The following is a 20,647-nucleotide window of genomic DNA, read 5'->3' on the forward strand; positions in this document are numbered from 1 at the left end:
GACCTTATGGATGTTCCCTTGGGTGATGCTGAGGTGACATACTACGTGGATGGCTCATGCAAAAGGGGTCCCACAGGGCAGAACCTAGTAGGATATGCAGTAGTTTCTGATACTGAGATTATAGAAGCAAATTCTTTACCACACAATTTATCTGCACAGGCAGCAGAACTGATTGCCTTGACACGGGCATGTACCTTAGCAAAGGGTAAATGTGTAAACATTTTTACTGATAGCCAGTATGCTTTCTCTACTGTACATGTTTTTGCGCAACAGTGGAAAAATCGAGGAATGATAACATCTACTGGCAAACCGATCAATCATGCGCAGTTTATTTTAGATCTTTTAGAATCTATTCAGTTACCTCAGAAAGTAGCTATTTGTAAATGCATAGCTCATACCAAGCAACAGGATAGAATTTCAAAAGGGAATGCAAGGGCTAATACAGCTGCAAAGCAGGCAGCTTCAGAAGCATTTATTTTGAATGAGGAATTACAACCTTCTGAGATTTTAGACTTAGAAATGTTGAAAACAATGCAGACACTTACTACGCAGGTTGAAAAACAAAAATGGATAAAACGAGGAGCAATTCTCAAGGAAGGGCTGTACATCTCCAAAGAGGGAAAACCGATATTGCCATCTAACTTGTTTAGATATTCAGCTTTATTGAGCCATGGGCAATGCCATGTCTCAACAGGGGGAATGGTACAGTTAGTGAACCGAGTGTTCACAACATATGGATTCATAAACTACACTAAAAATTTTTGTTTGTCGTGTCACGTTTGTAATAAACATCATGCACAAGGGGCATTAAAGCCCAAGCAGGGGAGTTTCCCTGCACCACCATATCCATTCCATACTATCTGTATGGATTTCATAGAACTGAACAAATGTGAAAATAAGAAGTATTGTCTTGTCATTGTAGATATGTTTTCCAAATGGGTGGAAGCTTTTCCGACCAAAAGTCCAGACGCAGCCACTGTTGCGAAAACCCTTGTTACAGAAATTATTCCTAGATTTGGCAAACTGGAAAAGATCTACAGTGACAATGACACACATTTTTTAAACCAAACCATACAACAGCTGAGCAGGTATTTTGGAATTTCTTTGAAAAATCATTGTGCGTATCACCCACAATCTGCAGGATTGGTAGAGAGGTACAATGGGGCATTAAAAAAGAAATTAAGGAAGCTCATTGAGCAAACACATAGAAATTGGGTGTATTGTCTGCTCCTGGCACTGTTGAGCATGAGAACTGTTCTGAATGCAAAGGGATTGACTCCTTTTGAGAAGTTATTTGGGAGGGCATATTATATACCTCAGTGGAAACCTCTCATGCCTGCAGATCAGGAAGCCGACTGTACACTTGCTGAGTATATGAGGAGAATGTTGAATTCTAAACACCTTTTGCAGTTTAATTCTGTTTCAGATAAGGAACAAACCAGACCATCGGAAGCAGCAGTAGTCCCAGGCACATGGGTCTGGGTGAAAGTCATCAAGAAGAAAAACTGGATGTCACCGAAGTGGGAAGGGCCATACCAAGTGCTACTGTCAACACCCACTGCAGTCAAGATCGCAGAGCGAGTGTCCTGGATTCATCTGACACACTGTAAACTGGTTAAAAACTTTAAACTAGACAAAAATCTTGTTACTGTTACACCACAAGAGTAAAAATGACAAAATCCAGAGCATACAGGAATGCAGAACAGACACAAAAAAATTGCATGATTATCCTGTTGGCTATACTGGTGACATTAATCTTTTTGTTGTGGCCTTTCCTTTTTCCAGCCACACAAGCTAAACTGAATAAATGCGATCCATTACTCATAGACTGGCATCCAAACTTTAACACTTACCAATTGATCAAACATGTGTATGCTGAGACTTTTAATGTTTCAAATTGTTGTGTTTGTACAGCTATACCAACAGCATACGGGGGATTATTGATGACTGCAGTCCCCCTAGGGGTCAATGAGACCTGGTAAAACTTGGTTTATACTACGACTGTTAAATCACAAGATAAAATATCATTGCACCTGCCTGTTACACAAAAGGGAATTGTGTGTTTTTATAAAAATGATACTGTCCAGGTGGGTTGGAGTAATTGCAATATGACTGTTCCTTACAAATGTTACACCAAAGCTAATAATGCAGGTTCTATTTGTGATACAGACTATGACTCGTTTCTTAAATCAATGCACAGAACAATTAATGAAGTACAACATAATCCTGTTCTTTTTAAGCAACTGTCTATAATAAACAAGAAAATGTTTCATGCAGGGCAAGCATATGTTAATAGTAAAGTTACTACTAAGGTGGAAGATTGTTATTTTGTATGTGGCAAAAAGGCCTATAAATGGTTACCTGAGAATTGGTCCGGCAGTTGTTTTTTGGGTTACCTGGTTCCGGCCATACGACACACTGCAGTTTTGCCTCGAGGTAAAATTCGAAATGCACGAGAGGTCACCAAGAAACCTGTCAGGAAACCTGAGAATCCAGTGGGACAGATCAAAGCGGGCTGGAGAAACCATCATTCCATGGGTGATAAACTGGCACATATGGACTTGAGTGACACTGTCATATCGTGGGCAGGCATATTACCAGCATATGGAGCAGTGAAATCAATTTGGGAGCTGAGAAAACTGTCTAAACTCCTCGAAGTAATGAGCAATGCAGCTTTTTCTGCTCTCAAATTAGTGACTGATTAATTGAATGCCATGAGAACTGTGGTGTTTCAAAACCGCATGGCTCTTGACTTCACCCTAGTGGCGAGAGGTGGTATGTGCGCTTTAATCCAAAAAGAATGCTGTTCATATATTCCTGACAACCAGCATGAGATAGACAACCACCTTGAGGTGATTCAGCAAGTGTCAACCATGACCAAACCAGGCCCAAATCCACTGACGGACTTTTTCCAGAAATGGTTTGGGGGGGGTGGGGTTCCATCCTAATGAACATCTTGATGGCTATTTGTGTAGGAATGCTCATGTTGGGAGTATGTGTTTGTTGTGGCATCCCCTGCATGAAAAGATTGATCAAAGATTTTATAGAGTTGTCGGTTTCTGAAACCTTATATCAAGGTACTGAGCTTGATGAACTGTTGAAGACTGAGATGCTTTCATAAGTTAAACTGAATGACTTTCTTAACTGCAAATCCAAAATGGAAGAGGTTAGGAAAAGAAACAAATCGTTTATGCTTTTGAAAGTAGAATAAAAGTATTAATAGGGGGGAAATGTTAGAAAAATATGTATTAATATGTGTGCATTAGTGCTTGCTTTATGCTGAACAAATCCATATTAATGGCAAATGCTTTCTGACCTTGTATTTTGTCAGCGCAGCTAAAATCTTGTTTATGTCTTAGGAAATTAACTGAGAAGCAGATGATTTTCTGCTAAGTTTGGAAAATAATGAATAGAACAATACTGCTTTCTATAATGTTATTAAACTTAGACAATTAGCCCTGTCTGTGTTATGAGAACATACACAGCTGCAGGAAGGATAGATAAAGTAGAACAAAGACCGCTTGAAGAATATGAACTATAATCTGTGATTGCTTTGTGCTCAAATGAGTAGAGTACCTTGAAATGTAACAGCACTGTAGAAATAATTGCAACTAGCTGCCGGTCTCCAAGGCCATGTTATCTTTCCAAAGTTTTCTCATGAATCTAGAAATAGTATGTCATGTCAGCAGAAAATCATGAAAAACAATATTGTAAACTTGTGATTTACTACGTCAGCTTCAGTAGGCAATGTCTTGTAAGAATAGTATAAGAATGCCTTCACTTCCTGATTTTAGTTAGACAAACTCTGTATTTTTGCATGCATGTTTTTGTCTCCTTGCTGCAAGAATTAAAGTGCCTTAACCTGAACCTTACGTGTATTGGTCTTTGAAGTTTTTCCTTTGACAATAACACATTGGAGCAAGGTGTGTCTGTGATAGAGCATGGTGTTTCTGTCATGGAACACACATTGTCTGTGATGGAGCATCTGCTGGGAGGGGAACGTCAGACCCATGGGCATAGGTCAGAAGCTATATGTGCTGTGAGCCAATGTGGTCATGTCTGATCATGCTTCTGTAATGACAGTATTTCCACTGCTCCAACAGGGAGCACGCTGTCCACACCCAGACATGGCAGGCCATGGGGTCATGGTCCTGGACATTCCTATAAAGGAAGCACATCCATCAGATATCAATCACCTTAAGGTAGTATCCCAGCATCTGACCTTGGGCATGGAGGTGCCAGTACAACTTCTGGCAGAGCCAGTTCTCATAATGGGGGAAACAATGATGAACTGTTAACTCTACCATGCATGGGTCACAGCTGTCCAACATACAGACACATAGAGCTAGCATTGAGCTTGGCTTTGTTCATGTAGACATTCACACACTAATGTGACATTGAGAGCATCTACAGACACACAGACAACATTTTCATGGTGCATTCTGCCTGCATCCCTTGCTTGCTCTCTCTCACACACACACACACACACACACACACACACACACACACACACACACACACACACGTGCACACACACACACAAACTCACCAGCATTTTGTGTCAGCCTAGGCCTCCTGCACCCCCCCACAACACCCTGTGCAAGTGATGATAACTATGCCATATCCCTATTTTCTATCTTTTGGATTCAGGGATAGTAAAGCTATGTGTCTGATACACAGGGTGACTATTTACATAAATGATGATTACATCTGCATGTGTGCTGTTGAACTGATGACTGCACCTGCAGTTATACAGATGCTAGGATCATCATTTCACTACTTTAGAGTGGATGCTCAGATGCTTTTGTAAAGGATTGTGAAGTTAACAACTGAAATGTGTATCATACATTTAGAAATGTTCTCTGTAATGATTTTTATTACAGAGTTATGGTGCACATCAGAAGTCACAATATCAGATTCAAATCTCGAGCTTGTATGCTAGCACTGTAGTAAAATCTTATCAAAACAGTAATACAGTATAATGGTATTTCTGCCATGTACAGCACCGTAGGTTCATAGGTTCATAGGATGTTACTATGCTATTCACCTGATTGTGTTTAGAAGCATAGCCATTAAATCACAATATAAAATTTGATGACAGATATCATGTATGGCCAATATTTGTTTAGCAAGGACTGCCCTTGTCCAGGTGAGAAGCATGGGCAATCCAGGGCAGACATTAACAGGTTCACATTTTATCCAGGCTGTGATTGAAATAGGCCATGGAGTTGCTCTACATTACATGGTTTTGAAACATATTCCAGAGGAGTGGCAGCCTATGGGAGATGTATCTGTCTCTCCAGCACATCCTACATATGTCAGTCTACATGGAGGGACCTGGAACAGGTTACTATAGTCTCATATGACATATGTAGTGGCAGCATTTCCATCACAGCTGGGTCAGAAATAGCCCTGTAAGGCATATATAAGTCACCTAGATGCAGTGTATATCATACTGACAACAGTGACAGCTACTTCAGTCTGTCCATATAAGACACGTTTGAAACCCTGATTATTATAACTTAGAAATCTCAGAGCTCTGCCAATTTTCTGCAGTTGTCTGTTACACTACATAGCAAAGGGAGCATTATATTCAAGAATAGGCCTAAGGAGGGATGACTATACGGATTTAGAACTGAATGTGATAGTGCTACAATTCCTTTGGCCATCTGATGTGAGATGTAGAAAACCTTCCTCACCACAGTAGACACATGTTGCAGTCTACTTGTGTTTCCAGGTCTATCAATACAGAACTGGTGGTTAGGGTATTCAGGGTTATGTCATAATAATCTGGAACATTGTTAATACCAAAGAAAATTATGAAGCATTTATCTGCAGTTCATTGAACAGCACAGATTTGTCATCAGTCATTAGTCTGTGTATAACCCTTTTGAACAGCACTCACATTGTTAGGGGATTCAATTATAGCACCTAAGCTGCATTCAACCACAAACTTGGCTAGCCACAGACACTCTGTTGTGGACTGGACTTCTGAAAAGTACATGGCAAAAATGAATGGCCACAGCACTGACACTTGGGGTAACCTATGGGTGACGGTTCTGCTGCTAGAGGCGAACTCTTCCACTGTTGTTGGTCTATGAGCCAGTTTGCAACCCACCTGACAACATAGGAGTTGATATTCACCTGGGATAGTTTCTCACTGATGCATGAATGTGGGATTTTGTGGAAGGCCTTGGCCAAGTCAAGATAGACAAAGTCAAAGGTTATGCACACATGTTGTGTCTCTGGTCATTTTATTAAATACAACCAGGTTTAGCATGCACAACCTACCCTTGAGAAAACCAAGGTGGAACAGGTGTAGTGTTTGGATGTAAACTCTGTCCTTGTATCTGACATCAATAAAAATCCATTCTATTGCCTTACAGTTGAGGCTTGTGAAATTTAAGGGACTATAAATACATGTGTATGTTGCTGATCCACCCTTGTGTAGGGGGAAATTGGTCATTGATTTCAAATCTGTGTTGAAAAAGGTAGTACTCAGACTGTGATTGAAAGGGGTGCCTAGTGCAGTAGTTTTCTGGTTAAGAACATTAAGAATGCATGCCGGAATGCCATCTGATCCCATGGGTGCTGTGCTCTTACTCTTGGAAAGAGTAGTGATTCCTTGCTCTTTGTAGATGCAGGTTGGAGGTGATGTTGAAGACATGTTTTGTGGTAAACTTGGGGTTGGGTGGGGGGTTAATTTTTAGAAAAGCATGTCTACTAGCAGGTTTTCAATTTACACTGGGTCAGTGTGTGCAATACCATCTGCAGTCATTTCAGTACATATCTGAGTTATACCTTTGAGGATGCATATGTAGCAGAAAAAAGCCTTATGGTTATCCTTGGCTATGGTTTCTACATATTTCCGATAGCTGCTCTGTGAGGATTTTTCAAGGTGCCTTATTTGCTTGTTTAGGCTGGGGAGGGTTGTCTTCCAGTTCAGGATTCCCACTTTTGTATTTGTAGACACCAGCTTTGTTCACTTACTGTACAATCAAATAATGTCAGACATCTGTCAGCAAGGTTTTTATTTTCGTGAAGATCTTTCTTTGATCCTGTCAGGTACATCTGTGTCTATACATTTGTGTAGATGTTTATACAAGGCATCAGGATATACCTTAATATAGCTGTCAGTATCCTCTGTGGAAACTGGAGTTCAGAAGTAGATTATACCATCCCTTAGGAGGGTGTAGTTACCTTGGAAGATGTATTTTCAGCCGACTTCTCATTTTTGTAATTCTATACATATTGCTAATTGTAAAAAGATTGATTAATGGTTGGATTTAAACAGAGCAGGCTCTACAAATGAGGGGTTGTATTGGTCATTGCTATTTGTGAGGACCAGAACTAGAATATTACAGGACCTTGTGGGGTGGTGCAGTCTTTGTTCCATGGCATATGAGTTACCAAAGTCCAGGAAGTAATATGCAAGTGAGTATGGCCTCCTATACATTCCACAATCAATGTAGGTATAGTTGAAATCATCCCGGAGCAGATTGTTTTGTTCAACTTTAATTGTTCCAAGTACTTATAAATAGGCTGTATGGGCTTTCTTGTTCATGGAAGGGGACATATAACTGGTGATAATGTGAAGGGGTTTCTTAACCACAGTAAATTAGAATCACATTGACTCCATATACTTATGTTGTATAAACAGTCTAGAGGCGGAAGTATCTACAATAAAGACAGATACTCCACCTCCTGTGGTTTACACAACTTCAATTTGTGGCCTGAATGTGTAGAAGGCATTGTAGCCTTGCAAGTTGAGGTTACTTACTGCAGTCTTGGACCAGGTTTCTGTGGCTGCACAGATGTCAACAACTTCCTGTGAGAAGAGTGCTTACAGGGGGTGCAGTTTCTGATATTAACTCCTACAGTTTAGCAGCATGACCCTTACTTTGTTGGAGTTGTACATTTTCACATATTAAATTCTGTTTTTGTGACCTTGTCTAATAAAGGCATATTATGGTAGAGAAAAATGCCTTAGCCAGCAAATAAAAGCTTAGAGGTGCCAGGTGAAGTCCATGTCTTGAAAGCAATGTGGTCTATCCACAATCATCTCACACTGACAAGAACTGGATCTCCTTAGAATGACACCAGAAACTTAACCAATTTCAGAAAATCATTTGTTCTTTGTATTGTTGTATCATCCTAGGTGAGCTTATAATGCTGGTCAAACATAGGAAAATACATGCCTGGGACACATACTTAGAGAGCTCGGTCATCTCTAGCTCCATATGTTCCCTAGAAGTACATCTCAAGTTGTTCATACCAACACCAGCTATGATGGATTAATAGTTGGATGTGTTGTGGAGAGACTTGTTTGCATGTGTGATGTGACAACTGCTTGCGCCACACAGGTGACTCTAAATTTCTCCTTGTTTAAGCTGGTGAGTGGGGCATATGTATGACAGACTATACAATCAACCATAAGGAAAACCTTTGGAGTAGAAAACTATTGCCTTAAGTGCTTCCTGGGTGAGGCAGTGGTGCTACTATTTATGTGTAGTGTGTGCTTTGGGTGTAGTGTTATGGTGTAGCATGCTTGTATTTTGGATGTCTCTGCTGTTTAGCTAGGTTTCTGGAGAGTACCTATACCCATGCTGGCACTTCACTGATGTTGTAGTACAGGCTTGTCAGTGAACATGAGGCATTATCTGTGCTGAGTCAAAAAAAAAAAAAAACATGTCAACTAGGCTAGCAGAAGAAAAATAGGGGAAAATGACAGGTCGTAATGTGAGGTGTGAACATGGTATCTGCATAAAGAATGAGGAAAATGATGGGGGTGTGTGATATGGTGCTATTTTAGGGGGACAAAACTATGGGGTGTACAGTAGGAGCTCTATCCAAAGTGGGACATATAGTTTTGTTGTGGATAGGTAAGATGTGATATTACTACTTGTTTAACTGAACTCACACCTATGTTGAGCTGTTGAAGATCTGCTCTGCTAGATCGCATTGGCTGATTGTAATGGAAAATAAGTGCATTGTTGTTTCTGCATGTATAACCACAGAGTTAAGCTCTCTGCACACAAACAAGAGCAGACCTAAGCTCTCTGCACACAAACAAGAGCAGACCAGCTAAGACAATGAAACACTTTTAAAACTCAGACTGAGACCAGCGACAGTTACCTTCAAATATATAGTCCTAGTGCACACTCCAGTCACAAGGGTACAGGAGGATTTACTCACAAGCAGGTGTCATGATGTTTACTTATCAACAGTCAAACAGAATTGGAATCATCCAATGTGAATCCAATGTATAGTATGGCCAACACAACTGCAACACAATAAAAGTGGAAAAAGTCAATTTGTTTGTTTATAACATTACATAGACAACAGAGTCAAAAACAGCACAATATTTTCTAAAAATAATCATAGCAAAAAAAAAAAAAACAGAACTATACTTTTTCATACATAAGTAAAAGCAGCAGCTGGAAATACCACAGGACTTTTGATTCATATCAGTACCTAAAAACAATGGCATGATGAATGTACATAGACGAGTGTTCCTTAGGCTGCTGTAAAACACTATCCCTGTAATGTCCAGTAACACCTCACACACACCACCTACCTCACCAGTTGACTTCAGGGAGAACAGAGCCCCTACCTATCTTAGTACACAGACTACAAAACACAGTACTTAATGCATCCACCATGGCACAAGTCTGATTTTAACAGGACTGCAGGTGATCTTATAGTAGATGACATCAGCAGGCCGTGTGGGAGACAAAAGGTTGGAGGCCTGCATGAAAAACCATGCCATTGGCAAAGTCAGTTTGGGATACCCATTTCCATTCTTCTGTATGGCCACACACACACACACACACACACACACACACACACACACACACACACACACACACACACACACACACACACACACACGCACATTTGACTGCAGTAAGAATAGAACCCCTACCTATCTAATTACAGAGACTACAGAATGTAGTACTCAATGCACGCACCACAGCACAATCTAATTTTAACAGGAATGCAGTCTTGGCCATGTGGCAGACAAGAGGTTGGTGGCCTGTATGAAATGGATGTTTTTGTAAGCACCAAGGCACTGGAAATCATGCCATTGGAGAAGTCAGTTTGGGAAACACACTTACACTCTTCTTTCTGGACACACACACACACACACACACACACACACACACACACACACACACACACACACACACACACACACACACACACACACACACACACAGACACACACACACACACACACACACAGTCTACTACAGTGAGAACCAAACTCCTACCTATCTAACTGCACAGTACTTAATGCAACCGCCACACCACAATGCAACCACCACACCACAAGCCTGATTTATATAAGACTGCAGGTGAACGTATACTAGATGACATCAGCAAGCCATGTTGGGAACAACAGTTTGGGAGTCTGCATAGGCACATAGCTTGTTAGTGTGATCTGAGGGTAGTAGCCTAACAGCAGTATTCTGTTTAGAAGCCTAGTTGTGTAACAACACAAGTACCATTATTGAGCATATCTGGCTATTTGAGTTTGGCAGAGCAAGTCTGTGAGCCCCACCAAATGGCTCTGTTCATGAAGGAGAACACAACATTATATATTACACTTTGTATTGTGATTGACATATGTGTTGAAAAAGTAAAGAGACTCCAGGGTTGTACTGATTGTTAGTGTTGTTGGTGATGTGGAAACAAATGGATCAATTGCAAATATATGGACATATAGTTATATTGTGCTCTAAGTTTGCAATGTTTCCAGATGTAGTTTTATGTCAGACAAAAGAACTGAGAAATGCAGAGCAATATGAACATATCATATATTTTTATCTATCTGTCTGTCTATGTAAAATGTAATAGTGTGAGAAGTATTGGATTTGCGCGATGGTTAACTAAGTGCACATGCATGTGAGACAGACCTGTTTGCATGTAGGTAAGCAGTGCACAAACACGAGCCACATTGCCAATGTCTGAGACTTATTATGTAATATATACCTGCTACTATACCCAGTTCCATCTGTACTCCAGGCCAAGATTTCCCAATCAGTAAGAGCAATAATTAAAAGTATCCTCTTTTTGTTGTTGGCAGTCTGCTTCAACATAATTGTATCTTCTTTTTCCCTGTTTCTGCAATGCTGCACTTTGCACAGACTAGATAAACCTTCTCAAAAATGTTTTCTAGACAAGGAACATCACGCAAATTTGGAATTTGGAAGACAAAGAGAATAAATATTAAAAGTAAGGGACAGATATTCAAAGTCTGCAAAATCACACTATCAAGTGATAGTACACATCCCAAAATTCTACATATGTCAGGATTTGAACCTTTACACCAATACAGCTTCATAAAACAGGATGGATGCCTTAGTTTTCTTTGCCACAGAAGCAGCTTGCCAGCACAGAACTAGAGTCTTTCATCACCCAACCAACTGCATAAGAATGTACACTGTTATCAAAACATGGACTATATTTTGTACATGTAATTCTCTGTATTATATTTGGACATAGAGTAGTTAGTAGTCATACAACTTGTTATAATTATAATTACAATTATACAGCTCTGTCTTATATGTTCATAGTTGTGTACAATGCTAATGGCCCTGGGGCCTTTACAAGCCTATCCCATAGGATTACCCTGGCATAGTGCCACCTGACCTTAGTTCCCAGTGCCTCAGTCAATTAGAGCCACTGGAGTTATCCCTGGAGTGAATTTTCTGTTTTCCATCCACTCATCAAGATTTCTATTGAAGAGGGTCAGGGAGGTGCTCTGCTTGACATGTATGGGAAGTCTGTTCCATAGCATGGGTAGTCTCTATGTTATGAACCTGTCCCTCTAGCATGGTCTGTTAATTGTGGTAATGAGGTTGAGGTCTGCGGAGCATGTGGTGTGGAGGGATTGAGATTTATTTAGATGTAGCATTTCTAACAGAGCTGGGTCAGACATGGCTTTGTAAGTCAAGCAGAGATCGCCTCTAAGTAGGCGATATAAGACAGAGAATAGTTGGAGTTTTTTGAGTCTGTCCATATAGGACAAGTGTTTAAGGCCTAGGATCCTCTTTGTGAGGTACTTTTGTGGCCTCTCCAGTTGTAGCAGGTGTCTAGTGAGGTACATGCCAAATGGGGCATTGTACTCTATAATTGGACTAATGAGGGAAGAGTAGAGGGAGACAATGACCACTTTCTTCCTGTATTCAAACCCTTATTAATGAGATGTTCCACATAGAAGGACTTTCTGACCACAGTGGCAATGTGGTGATCAAAAGAGAGGTTGATGTCAACCTGTGCTCCCAGATCTCTTATAACGCCTTCTGTGTTCAGTGGATTACCATCAATGTGGTAATTCATGGGAACTCGTTTTTTCCTAAAGGGGATGATGACACGTTTTTTGGCATTGAGCTTAAGGCCATGGTTCTGACACCATTCGTTGGTTACAGTGAAGCCATTCTGTAGGATGTCAACATCACTTGGGGAGTTAATATCAGCTCCCAACTTGCAATCGTCTATGAACTTTGCCAGCCAGAGTCCCTTTGTGTTGTTCTGGACTTCAGAGAAGTAGATACCAAACAGGAGAGGACCCAGGACCAAACCTTGTGGGACTCCATTCGTGACTAGTTGGCAGTCTGACTTGGAGTCAGCTACTTTCACACTGTGGGTTGTATCTGTGAGCCAGTTTGCAACCCACCTAGTGATATGGGGATTGATGCCAAGCTTAATGAGTTTTTCTATGATTCCTGAGTGGGGAATGGTATCAAAAGCCTTGGCCAGATCAAGGTAGGCTGTATGAACCACCTTGCCTTCATCAACAGGTCTGGTGACTGACACAAAGAATTCGACCAAGTTGAGCAAGCATGATCTGCCCTTCATAAAACCAAACTGTGTGAGATCCAGAGTTTGGAGATTCCCTATATCCTTGTTTATTAGGTCCATGGTGATGCGTTCAATAGCTTTGCATATCAGACTCATCAGGCTAATGAGACGATAGTTTCCAGGGTCTGTAACTGCCCCTCCTTTGTGGAGAGGGATGACTGTAGAAGTGCACCATTCGGTAGGGACAAAGCCTGAGGTGAGGCTGTGATTGAACAGGGCACACAGGTGAGGTGCCAGTTCACTCTGTAGTTCATGTAGAACACAACCAGGTTGTATTTACCAGGCTGTGTATGGTGATTCATTACTGGGAAATTCCTTAAGATGCCAAGAGCAGAATAAGTTATTTCTTACACTTATTTCATTGAATTGCACTTCTGTAACACTTATAATTGTGCTATACAGTTAATCTATTACATTTTGCACTGTTATAAAGCTTTTTTACTGTTTCATTGCATTTATGTACTGTTTTATACTGTTTTAACTGTATTTTTCATTGCTAGATACTGTTTCATTACTCTAATTGCATGTTTACTGAATTACTTAACTGTAAACTGCTTTTTCATACTCAGAGTTGTATTTTCAGTTTGTGCTTTATCTGTGCTTTTCTGTGATTTTTTTTTGAGTTTGCTGTGTTCTAGTCAGGTATCATATAACTGATTTGTTTGCAGTTAAAAGCATTCTCTTGAGTCTCCTTGCTCCTTTATCTGTTTAAAACTTTCATTTACTGGCTACAGCTAGTAGCTGCAATAGTGTGCATTACTATAATTGCATTTTTATTGAATTACTAAACTGTAAACTCCTTTTTCATACTGAGACTTGTATTTTCTGTTTGTGAGTTCTCTTTCTGTGCATTTATCTTGAGGTTTGTTGGTATTTCATCAGTTACCTAACACATGCTGTGTGTAAGTCAGTCTATTGTCCTTACAATGTGAGAGGATATTAACTGTGGTAGAAACTTGTATATTGTTGTACTGGGGTAGCATAGCTGAGTTACTGTTATGGCAAGAGCAAGGGTACACTCCTCTTCTGGTTGTGAGGGAACAAAGCATAGTAATATTATGACACAAACAAGTCTGAAGTCAGAAACTGCAATGTGTATCCTCACTTTCTAACTTTTCTCTTGAATGATTTACTAGTACAAAAGTATGGTTCTAAACTGAGACCATGCAGTGAACATCAGTTTTCTGCAGAGGTATGACTGTATGAATGTTTCATGCCTGAGGCCTACTAATTACAAATGGACACATATTAGTAAAATAAGTGTCTGTAGTCACGTTAAGATAATTTCTGTACAGATCCACCACTATTTACTTGCTTACTGTACTAAGTTAAGAAATACAAGGATATGTCATAATATTATTAAATAATAAAGTCTAGGTTCAGGACTTACCTTATAAATGCAACAGCTGACACACCTTTAGGTCAGGGCTGACTCGCTGATGCACACAGTACACAGCCAATGCATGGGCAGATAAGGGTTGTGTGAGTTGCCAGACATCAATTTTAATATATGAATGTGAGTAGGAGAAATGTATTAGGTCCCTATGTGACCAGTGAATGTGCTATGTGTTGTTTCATAGCCAAAGTAAGGGCATATTGAGCATGCCTACATCTGCCTACAGGGATAGCAGCTGGTGGTTCCTCCTCAAGTCTTCCTCTGATTGTGGCTGTGGTGACCTAGGCATTGGTGGGGAGATGTGTGCCCCTTCCCCTTGCTGATTCTGCTGCAGCTATTTCCACAGGATCAGATTGTGGAGCATAGCACACACTATGAATATTTGTGTACATGTGCATGGATTATACTGCAGGGCTCTAGCAGATATAGTTAGGCACCAGAATGTATATCTAGGCACCAGAACAGTTACTTTAGCAGCCCAGACACAAACTGTATGATGTTTCTAGTATGAGTGTGTGCCTCATTATGGCATTCTTCTGTGGGTGTGTGTGCACACTTCTGATGGGTGTCATCATCCACATTTCCAGGGTGTAGCCAACATCTCCCAGTAAATGGCCCAGTGGGATGTCCCCCCTAGCAAACATGTGGTACAGCTGTGATGTGTGTTAGATATGGAAGTGATGATAACTGTCAGTGTTGCCAGCACATACATTCAAGATAATTCCCTAGGCATTACACATGACTTGGCAGTTGATGGAGTGGTACCCTTGTGGTTAATGTAGATTTTACCCTGCCCACCAGGTGGTGCTTTGATGTGTACATGAGTGCAATCTATGGCACCCAGTAATTCAGGATAGTGCACTACATGGTAGAAGTGCTGCATATTTTGGCCTATCCTCAGAAGAAGGATATGTGCTCACTGGCATGCATGAGCATAGCATCCAGGAAATGGTGGAGGATCCTGACTGCTAATGACTGTGACACACCCATCACGTCCCCAGTTGGTCTTTGAAATGTACCCGTAGTTAATAGTCTAAGAGATACACATGCCTTAGTTTCCACTGGGATGGGCTCCCCTCAGTTGGTTCCGGTTCTGCGTTGATGGCAGCAGAGCTCACAGAGTGCTTGTAATGTGTCCCTGTCCACCCAGTAGTGCTCTGCAATCTCCAGCTCATGTAGCACCAGGAATGTTACCCTGGCCCTGAACACTCTTCTCCTTCTTGGCCTAGGCCTATTGTCAGCAGCACCAACAGCATTGGCTTAAGCCTGCAGCACATAAAGATGTATAATAGCTGCAGCAGCCCCTAGCATTGTTTCATTTCAAATTTCCTTGTCTCTACTCCAATGGTATTGAAGTATTGAGGGAAAACAAGAATGTAGGCTACATGGATACTTTATAAATTTGTTGAATAGGTCCACCATGTGGGATTGGCTAACTAACATGCAGTCCACCTGCTTATGTTGTAATTAGCATGAATTTAGCACACATGATGAGTGCTCAGTAGTGTGCTATGTGCACCATCACACAGCAATGCACAGCATCACATAAATAAGGTAAGCATAAGGAAAATTAATATTTATGTCTCTGTTTTTCCTGATATCATGCAAAGATGAAACATAAAAAGTGAAGAAAAGGTTGTACATCCTATACTTGAACACAGGACCATCGACATTGTAGCCCTATACATACACATGCCACAGGAATAGTTAGATAACAAGCACACTAAAACCTGCCTTTCATTGCTCCATTCTCCGTGGGTGCACTAAGCACGCCATCACGCAGACATGGTAAAAAAATTGTAACCTGCCACACCCCACTTATGTCATCACTCACTGTTGACATCCATTGGAAACAAAAACACGTGGAAGTGCTTACATGAAATGAACATAACCTACATGGTTATTCTTTTGTGTGATTCAACAAATCTACTGAGGTTTGAGCTCATTTGCATCTTCATTATGCTGACAGCTTGGAATCTACATGGTTATTAAACATGCAAGCAGGAAAACTGCACGTGAGCACAAAGTTGTAAACACAAGGCATAGTATTACTTTGCCTATATATGTGATACATACTACACTATGCTTACAGTACATTAGAATACTTGTTTCATGAGTTTTAAACATTTTAGCAGCCTGCATTATGCACAGGTATATTACTCATTTGGGGGTAGGGGAGCTAAGGTACATTATGTAATGGCAGTTATTTTTATTTTTTTTTTTGCATGACTAATTTTATAGCATCCACAGTGTGTACTTAGGGCATAAAATGTGTGCTGTTACCTGTTAGGATCAGTTCTGTACATATTTAACTGCTTTTAGTTACTTACTTTTGTTTACATGTAGAATCCTGTATTCGGTCATTTTCTGTATACACAGCCAACACAAACATGTAGTCTACAGTTTCATTACAGGTCATTGGATCACTCCACCATGTTGGTTTCTTTCATTAGCATAAACTTCAGCTACTTATGCTGAAATTTGCATGCCATGAACGTTTCCATGTTTGCTCATGAGAGTGCATGAATGAGCACTGCTACATGGAGTTTACTGAATCTGAAACTTGCAGCGGCCGTGTACGCATCCTGCAGCATCACACACACATGGTAAAATTGTAAAAATTATCATCTCTTTATTGAATTCCTACCTTTGTTTTAACCTCAAATCCATTACCCAAAAAACATTATTACCTACTAATATGTGTATACACTGACTACACATATTACACTTATATGTACCTGTCTTAGCTCCTGCACACTCTAAAACTTGTTTGCTGTTTTCTAAAGTCTTTTTAATGTTGTTCCCTCTCCTAAACATCAGTTTAAGTGTATCTTCAAGTTTTTTACTCATTTCACTACTAAAACAAAAAGTATTCCAATTTCTTTTTTAAATATCTCTTACATCTCCCATGTACTGTACATCATAAACATGGCCTTATTTAAGCCGTCCATTCCAAAATCGTTGTTTTACTGAGCAAAACCACACCTTTGTCCCCAATTAAAGATTTATATAAAGCATTGTTCCTTTTGGTCATACCTTCACTGGTTATTGTGTCCACCAAATTTCTAGGATAACTCCTCCTTAGTAACATATTTTTAAGTTTGTTTACTTCAAGAAGCAAGGTGGAATCCTCTACTACCATCCTTGCTAACTGAACCGTTTGCCCCTTTATTATGGCGTTTTCTGAAAATACTGATGCAACTAGAAAAATGAGGTAATTCTTTATACCTTCCCTGATCAGGCTTTACTTTGAGTAGTGTGTGCAGTTCTGGAGATCATGCAATAAGTAGGATATCTAGAAGAATCCAAAAAAGGTGGAGGAGTTGCTATCCTATATAAACCTAGCTTACAATTAACCACTCATAACTGCAAACCACCTCTAGACTCCAGTGCAGAAATTCTTATCTCCAAACTTCTTATTAACAATGCCAAATCCATCTATATCGTTTGTATATATCTACCTCCTGGTAATAACATAGCAACCATGGAAAATATACTTTGCTGGCTATCCCAAAACCTGCCTCAAGAAACCATCATTCTAGGTGACACAAATATTGACTGGACCTGCTTCTGCAGTAACCTCCCCTCAAGCCATATAAACCTATATGGGTATTCCCAAACCATTACCTCCCCTACCAGGATAAATAAATCCAACAATAAATCAAGCTTATTAGACTGGATTCTCATTAACCATCATCCTCATACTTATGACTCAGGAACCCTCCCTGATGATTTAAGTGACGACTCTCTTACCTATATCATCAGACATAAAACCAACTTTCCCTCTCCAACATCCATTAAAAACATCAGATCTAAAAAGAACTTTAACCTTAACTTTTCCAGATGGAACTAATAGCATGTAACTGGTCACCCTTACAAAACCTACCTTTAGATGAAGCCGTTAGTTACTTTAACTCCAACTTCCTTGACATCCTGAACTACCATGCCCCTACCAGACAAATTAGAGCTAAAAACAAACATGCTCCATGGCTCTCTAAAGAAGCAAAACAAAAAATCAATGCTAGAAACAAACATTGGGCAAAATGGAGAAAAACTCAAAACCCTATACACCAACAAACATTTAGGCAATTAAGAAACCAAACTAAAAAAGCTATAATATCTGACAAAAAAACTACTACCTCCTATCCCAACAAGCCAGTCAAAACAAGCCAAAGAAATTTTGGTCTAGTATCAACCAACTACTCCATCCAGGTCAATTCACCACTCCTAACCCTCAGAACACTGAACACAAAACACCAATAAATATAGCCAACGATTTTAATACCTTTTTCACTGACACTATACACTAGCTAGTCAGCTCTCACCTAACAACTTTACTTTACCTACTAATAAAGCAACCTCTCCCCCTTCTTTTCACTTTCAACCCATCCCAACATCTTATATACTAACCCTTCTTCAGAAATTGAAACCATGCCCCCCCTCAGCAGACCAACTACCTGCTGACCCATCCCAACATCATATATACTAACCCTTCTTCAGAAATTGAAACCATGCTCTCCCTCAGCAGACCAACTACCTGCTGACCCACCCCAACATCATATATAATAACCCTTCTTCAGAAATTGAAACCATGCTCTCCCTCAGCAGACCAACTACCTGCTGACCCACCCCAACATCATATATACTAACCCTTCTTCAGAAATTGAAACCATGCTCTCCCTCAGCAGACCAACTACCTGCTGAATTCCTACAACTAGCCGCTAAAGCTATTGCCTATCCAATATCTATCCTGATCAATAGAACTATTACCGAAAGTTATATCCCTACTTTATGGAAAATTTCCCATATTATCCCCCTCCACAAAGGTGGGCAATCCACTGAACTCTCCAACTATTGTCCCATTGCCCTCCTCTCACCTCTGGCAAAGATCATGGAAAAATGCATTCACAGACAACTACTTCACCATCTAACACAAAATTATTTACTAGCCAACTGTCAGCATGGTTTTAGACCTTCACATAGCACCACTACTGCCCTTCTTTCCTTCACAGATAGTATCAACAAACACCGCAATCTAAACAAACTCTCTTCTGCCCTATTTATTGACCTGTCTAAAGCTTTTGACATGGTAAATCACCAAATTTTCATCACAATACTAAAATCCCTGTCACTTGATACATCCTCCATAAAGTGGTTCCAGTCCTACCTTGACAAAAGACAACAGGCCGTACTATGGCACAAGTCTCTCTCTACTCACTTGCCAGTCAACCTTGGTGTCCCCCAAGGATCCATCCTTGGACCTCTATTTTTTTCCATTTTCATCAATGACCTTCACCTTGTCATCCCCCAAGCCACATGCATACAATATGCAGATGACTCTACACTGATATGCTCAGCCCCCTCTTCTTCTGAACTTCTCTACCTTACCCAACAAGTCTTTAACACAGTTGAGCAATGGTTCACACATAGATGCCTTCTCTTAAACCCCAAAAAGACTAAACTCCTCCTTTACTATCCTACTAGAAAATCCCCCTCATTGGATTTCTCAGTTAACTCTACCAATAAAACTATTATATCCCCTGAAACTACCACCAAACTATTAGGAGTCACCATTGACAATAATCTAAACTTTGATATCCATATAAACAATACTATAAAAACTGTCAACAAAAAGCTAGGCTCTCTATATAGGATAAAATCATTTCTCCTACCTTCAGCACGAACCACAATAGCACACACTCATCTAATCTCTCCTCTTCTATATGCCTCACCTATTTTTACTAAGCTGTCTAAAAATAATCTCAGCAAACTGGAAATGTCCTACAATAACATTTCCAGATTTGCAACAGGTAACCCATTTAGAATCCATCACTGCCTTAATTTAAAACAGCTAGGATGGCTTGAACTACAAAATCTAATTAAATACCATCAACTAACTATAGCTCACAAAACCCTTTACACACCTTCCAAAACACCTATTCTTTCCACACTAATCACGCCCTATAAAAACCTAGATTCCTTAAGGTCTTCTCAGAAATTTCTTGCACACACTACTAAAACAAACAACAAGGCTGGTGACTCACTTTTGTCTAATATAGTTGGAAAAGCCTGGAATCTCCTACCAAATGAACTCTCCACACTTCCTTCACTTTCCTGTTTCAAAAACAATCTGAAAGTGCATCTCAAAACTCACTGGTTATGCCCATGCTCTAAACCTGACTAGCTCAAGAGTCACTAAATACTCTGATCTTCCTATCCCATCTACTTATCTAAAGAAACATCTTCCTTATAAAACTAGTTCTACTAACTATCTCTAGATTACCTATCTATATTACTTTCTTTTGCTATGACTGTACTCTACACTGTAAATTTTGGGATTTAACTGCATCCTTTGTTATCCCTGTATTCTACACAGTTATTTTT

The sequence above is a fragment of the Protopterus annectens genome, chromosome 4.part0, assembly GCF_019279795.1.
Source record: "Protopterus annectens isolate FY-2018-M chromosome 4.part0, PAN1.0, whole genome shotgun sequence".
NCBI lineage: Eukaryota > Metazoa > Chordata > Ceratodontiformes > Protopteridae > Protopterus > Protopterus annectens.